This window comes from Chrysochloris asiatica, unplaced genomic scaffold (genome assembly GCF_000296735.1).
Source record: "Chrysochloris asiatica unplaced genomic scaffold, ChrAsi1.0 scaffold00389, whole genome shotgun sequence".
Taxonomy (NCBI): domain Eukaryota; kingdom Metazoa; phylum Chordata; class Mammalia; order Afrosoricida; family Chrysochloridae; genus Chrysochloris; species Chrysochloris asiatica.
In genome coordinates, this window is record NW_006408907.1 from 1,852,504 (window position 1) to 1,859,399 (window position 6,896).

The 6,896-nt window shown below is 38.7% G+C and overlaps 1 pseudogene; it reads left to right on the forward strand.

Annotated features, from left to right (window-relative positions):
- The first annotated feature begins 4,674 nt into the window (after positions 1–4,674).
- LOC102840190 lies at positions 4,675–5,953 on the forward strand (annotated as a pseudogene).
- Positions 5,954–6,896: the final 943 nt, after the last annotated feature.

Consider the following 6,896-nt stretch of genomic DNA (forward strand, 5'->3'; position numbering starts at 1 on the left):
CTTCTGAATCCGGCTTGAACCTCTGGAAGTTCTCTGTCAATGTATGATTGTAGCCATTTCTGTATTACCTTTAGCAAAACTTTACTCACATGGGACATCAAAGATATTTTTCAATGATTTCCTCATTCTGTTGTGTCACCTCTCTTTGGAATGGGTAGAAATATGGATCTCTTCTAGTCAGTCGGCCAGATAGCTGTCTTCCAAATTTCTTGGCAGAGACAAGTGAGTGCCTCCTGTGCACTAACTCATCTTGAAAGATTTCCATTTTTATTCCATCCATTCCTGGTGCCTTGTTCTTTGCCAATTCCTTCATTGCACCTTGGACTTCTTCCTTCAGTATCATTGGCTCTTGATCATATGCTACCTCTTGAAACTTGCCATTAGAGACATGCTAATCAAAACAACAATGAGATGCCATCTCACCCCAGGCATAGCAGTGAACTTCAAAAAAACAAGAGGACAATATACACTGGCTGGGATGTGGAGAGACTGGGACCCTCCTACATTGCTTAATATAACATGGTTCAACTACTCTGGAAAATAGCATGGCGCTTTCTCAGAAAGTTGGAAATAGAAATACCTTATGATCCAGCAAATCCTTGTTATACAAACCTTGAATTACTTGAAATACTTGAATTACTTGAAGCGCTTGAAATTTTTTTTTAAAAGCTGGAAATACAAGCCAGAACATGAGTAGATATATGCACACCAATGTTCATAGCAACACTATTCACAATAGCAATGAGATGGACACAGCCTAAGTGCCCATCAATGGAAGAATGGATAAACAAACTTTGATACATACACACAATGGATTACTATGCTTGAAGAATAACAAGGAAGCTGCAAGCCACTATATAACATAGGTGAGCCTTGAGGACATTATGCTGAGTGAAGTTAGTCAATCACAAAAGGACAAATATTGCATAAGACCATTATTGTAAAAGCTTAAGAAAAGATACCCACACTAAAATAAAACACACCCACACAATTCAGAAATGAGTAGGACCCACCCAACTCAGGTTTGATAATATCTTCAAAGACAGGCCCCATTTCCCTAATAATCGTTACATTTACAGTCAGGAGAGTTACGACTTCAACATTTCTTTTTGAGGAACCCAATTCAATAACTAACAGGCTTGAACGTCTGTTCCAAATAAAGTGAGTTCCTTTGGGGAAACTCTTCATTCTTATGGATTGCCTCTCTCCAAGAGCCACTGCTCAAGAGCTGGGTATGTGAATGGCACTTTTGCCTTGTGAGCAGTACACTGCACAAGTACAGGTATCTCTGGTTTTGTGACCCTTCCTCTGCTGGCAGGTATCCAGCACCCTGAAAACAAGTTTTGCTGAGGGCAGTTAGGAACCCCTGTGTTCTTAGCCTTCTATCTTAGTTATCTAGTGCTGCTGTGACAGAAATACCACAGGTAAATAACAGAAATTTATTCACTCACAGTTTAGGAGGCTAGAAGTCTGAATTCAGATTGCTGGCTCTCTGTATCTCCTGGTTCTAGGGAGTGCCCAGTGCAAGGACTCTGGGTTCAAAGGATGTACTACCCTCCCAACTTACTTGTCTTGGTGGTAGTAGGTCCCTCTCTCCTTTGCTGGCTTCTCTCTCCTTTTATATCCGGTAAGATAAAAGGTCATATAAGCCACACACACCCCAGGGAAACCCCCTTTACATCAGATCAAGGCTGTGACCTGAGTAAGGGTGCTGCAACCCACCTTAATTCTCTTACATCACCTCAAAGCTAATCCCATCAAATCTCATCATGTGGAATGATTACATCATTACACAGTTGCCATATTATATCATTACATAACTGTCAAACCACTGAGAATCGTGACACAGCCAAGTTGATACATACTTTCTGGGTACAAAGTTCAATCCATGGCACCTTCCAAAGCCTGTGTTAGAACACTCATTATGTAACATGAGCTGGACAAAGGAAGGGAGCTTCTGGTCTCAGATGAACTTGCCTGAAGTTTAGCTTCTGAGACACAGAGCTTGGACAAGATGATTGTTTACATGGAAGAACATTAGTTTTACATTCATTCTATCGTATATCATTTCATTGTCATGGTTACAATCCCCTCCATGCATCATCAACCAACTAAAGGGTATACACTGCAAGCCTGGTCGTCACCAGGACACTTTTAATATTCTTCTCATACACCATAACTCAAATGAGTCAATTCTTCTGTGGTCATCCTTATTGACTGTCTAGCTTTCACATGCATATTAGGTCACTGAAAATACCACAGCTTGGGTCAGGCGCACCTTAGTCTTTAAGCTGACATCTTTGCTCTTCAACACTTTAAAAAGGTCTTGTATAACAGATTTGCCTAAATGTTTGTCGTACTGTGGTGGCTTGTGAGTTGCTGTGATTCTGGAAGCTATGCCACCAGTATTTTAAATACCAGCAGGGCCACCAATGGTGGACAAGTTTCAGATGAGCTTCCAGATGAAGACAGACTAGGAAGAAGGAGTGATGAACTACTTCCGAATATTTAGTCACTGAAAACCTTATGAATAGCAGAGAAACACTGTTAGATGTATATAGTGCCAGAAAATGAGCCCCTCAGGGTGAAAGGCACTCAAAATGTGACTAAGGAAGAGTTGCCTCCTCAAAGTAGACTTGACCATGATGACGCTAATGGGGTAAAGCCCACAGGAGTATCGCCATCAGGACCTTCATTTGCTGATGGGGCACAACTCAAAATGAAGATAAAAAGCTGTAAACATCCATTAATAATTGGAACATAGAATGTATGAAGTATGAGGAACATAGAATGTATGAAGTATGAATCTAGGAAAATTTGAAAGTGTCAAAAATAAATGCAACACATAAACATCAATATATTAGGCATTGTGAGCACAATTAAGTGTTCCAGAATACTCATTGTCCTTAATGTTGTCCATAGCTTGTTATGATCCACACAATAAGCACAGGAAAACATCTTTTCTGGTATTTTCTGCTTTCAGCAAAGATCCATCTAACATCAGCAATGATAGCCCTCATGCTCCATCCTCATATGAATCTAGCTTGAATCTCTGGAGGTTGCAGCAATTTTTGGATTATCTTTAGCAAAAATTTACTTGTATGAGGTATTAATGATATTGTCCATTTACTACCACATTCTGTTGGGTCACCTCTTTTTGGAATGGGCACATATACAGATCTCTGTGCCTCAATTGGCCAAGTAATTGTCTTCCAAATTTCTCAGCATAGATGAGTGAGTGCCTCCAGTGATTTGCCTGTTTGTTGAAATTTTTCAATTTGTATTCCATAAATTCCCAAAGCCTTGTTCTTTGCCACTGTGCCTTGGACTTCTTCAGTAGCATTGACTCTTGATCATATACTACCTCTTGAAATGGTTGAACATCAAGCATTTCTTTTTGGTATGGTGACTCTATGTATTCCTTCCATCTTCTTTTGATGCTTTCTGCATCATTTAATGTTTTTCCCATTGTTGTTAAGTTGCTAAGTGCCATCGAGTCAGAGCTGACACACAGAAAACCTGTATAGATAGGGTTTCCAAAGAACAGCTGCTATGTTTGAGCCACCAAACTTGCAGTTCGATCCAACCTTGCAGTCCAGTGCATTAACCCGCAGTGCCACACCAGGACTCTATTTTTGCCTGTAGAATCCTTAAAAATTGCAAGTTGAGGCTTGTATTTTTTTTTTTTCTTCAGTACACTCAGCTAGAGAAATACTGAGTGTATTCTTTCTTCCCTTTTGGTTTTCTAACTTCAGGTCATTTTGTTATAATATTTGTCTTGGTCTTCTTGAACTGTTCTTCGAAATTTTCTCTTTAGCTCTTTTACCACCCCATTTGCTTTAGCATCTGTACTCTGGATAGCAAGGTTCAAACTCTCTTCTGACATCATTTTGGTCTTTTCCTTCTTTATTCTTTTCTTAAGATCTATTGATTTTCTTCCTTTATGGAGTTCTTGATGTCATTCCACAACTTTTCTGCTCTTTGGTCTTTAGAGTCTAATGTATCAAATTTGTTTTGGGATGGTATTTAAATCTGGTGGGATATATTCAAGGTCAGATTTTCGCTGTCATGAACTTGTTTTAATTTTTCCAGCTTTAGCCTGGACTTGCATATGAACAATTGATGGTCTGTTCCAGTCTGCCCCAGGCCTTGTTTTGCCTGATAATATGGAGCTTTTTCACTGTCTCTTTCCACAGATATAGTCAATTTGATTTATGTATATTCTGTCTGGTAAGGTCCATGTGTATAATCATGCTTTATGTTGTTTAAAATAGGTATTTGCAATGAAGAAGTAATTGGTCTTTCCAAATTCTATCATGCGATCTCCAGTATTTGTTTGTATCACCAAGGTCATATTTTCCAACTACTGATCTTTTCTGTTTGTTTCCAACCTTTGCATTACAATCACCAGTCATTATCAATACATTTTGATAGCAAGTTTGGTCAATTTCAGACTGAAGCTTCTTGGCTCTTCGTTTATCATCTGAGGTGGTAGGCGGGTTCACCTCCTTCTCAGCTCCATTTACCTCTCCTGTCTTCCTTTTTCTCTTTGGCCTAGAGATTGGCCTGAGCTCTTCTATTGCCGCTTTAGGATTGACATATAATCCCCTTCATGCTGTAGAATCCCTGCGCTTTCTCTTGTTTTCTTATTTTTCATTCTTTCCCTGCCCCGCCATGAATGAGGAGTAAGACACAATCATGATGGGCATCCTGTCAGGTATAATGTTAGTAAATGGAAAGAAAGTTCTTCACATGGAATGAAATCCATATTATGGAGGAGAAAGTACATCTATAACATCATTGGAAGAGCTGTACAAAAGATTTAAAATACCTGGTTCACCACCAGCATCAATGGGGAGAGGAAGAGACTGGAATGTTGACTTAATTCCCAAGTTCTTAATGGCAAATGGTCAGCTGGTTAAGATGCTGGTTTATACAGAGTATAACTGAAGGGAGCTTTGTCTATAAGGAAGGAAAAATCTACAAGGTTCCTTCCACTGAAGCAGAAGCCCTGGCATCTAACTTAATGGGACTACTTGAAAAACATCGCTTCAGAAAATTCCTAGTGTATGTTGCCAACTTTGATGAAAAAGATTCTAGAACTTTTGAGAGCATTCATCCCAAGAAGACTACAATGTGAGATGTGTATGAGAAATTTGACTTGGGCCAAGATGTTATAGACTTTACTGGTCATGCCCTTGCACTTCACAGAACTGATGATTATTTAGATCAACCATGCTGTGAAACCATTAATAGGATTAAACTTTATAGCGAGTCTTTGGCAAGATATGGCAAAAGCCCATATCTTTATCCACTTTATGGCCTTGGAGAACTGCCACAAGGATTTGCAAGTTTAAGTGCTATTTATGCAGGTACCTACATACTTAATAAACCAATTGAAGAAATCATTGTGCAAAATGGAAGCATGGTTGGTGTTAAATCTGAAGGAGAGATTGGTCACCGTAAGCAACTCATCTGTGATCCCAACTATGTAAAAGATAGGGTGCAAAAGGTGGGCCAGGTGATCAGAGTTATATGTATTCTAAGTCACCCAATCACAAACACTAATGATGCCAACTCAGGCCAGATCATTATTCCACAGAACCAAGTCAACTGCAAGTCAGGTATCTATATGTTTGCATGATTTCTTTTGCACACAACGTGGCAGCTCTAGGGAAGTATGTTGTCATAGTTAGCACAACTGTTGAAACCAAGGAACCTGAGAAAGAAATTAGACCAGCTTTGGAGCTCCTGGAACCAATTGAACAAAAATTTGTTAGCATCAGTAACCTCCTTATACCAAAAGATTTGGGAACAGAGAGTCAGATCTTTGTTTCCAGTACTTATGATGACCTGTGATGACATTAAAAACATCTACATGAGGATGACAGGACCAGAGTTTGACTTTTAAGAAATGAAGCGCAAGAAACATGACATCTATGGGGAAGACTAACAGCAGTACTTGTTCTTAGCTGACTAGAACAGATTTAAATTTTGGCAAATAATGCATATTGTATAAAATCAGTATTGTAAGACCTGCTTTTGAATTCAGAACTGAGTGATTGAAGAGTACTGTACTAGTAAATATTCCTCCCTTTTATCTTTTTAATATCATGTAGTAACTCTTTTTCATGGAGTGCTATTCAGAATTGGCAGGTTACCACACTATTCATTTTAACCAATACTGGCTTTTGTTTTCTTTTTTCCCTAGTGAAGAATCAGTTTTAATACAACATTGTGATATTGATACAGAGAACTCGATACGGTATTTTTATATTTTAATCCGTGTAGCCTTTGCAATTCTGTGCTTCTGCTGCCCAAGAGCTGGATCAGTACAATTTGTGCGCCTCTGTCCTTTTGACATTAAGGAGATTCTAAATTGAATATTTTGCAACTTGGGACAGTATTCTTGAAGTTTTCCTTATAACTTTATATTTGTGTTATCTTAAGTATTAGGACAATGCCCAAATAGCATAGCCACTAGTTTGGTTTATGTGAGCATAGAATTCTAACCAAGCTCCTGATTTGGGGCATCATTTGGGGGATGTCTTTGTGGTTAATGGCTCTGTATGGTGTCTAAGTATAATAAAATTGAGAGAAAAGGGGAAATAAACCTATCACAAAGCAGGTGAAATGTAGACACATTCTTTGTATACTAAGTGTGGCTTCAATGGCCCAAGCTGCAATGCAGTATTGATTTGACAGAGACTCTGCTTTAGTGATGACTCCCTCAAAATAGCTCCAAATGATTTCTGTACTGCAAAATAAAGCCAAACTCTGGAAACCACTAAAAAAAAAAAAATCAGACTGAAGAGTTGACAGAATTTTTCAGGTTTTGTCATCACTGGCTTTAGTGCTTAGTCCATAAATTTGAATAATTCTGGTACTAACTAGGC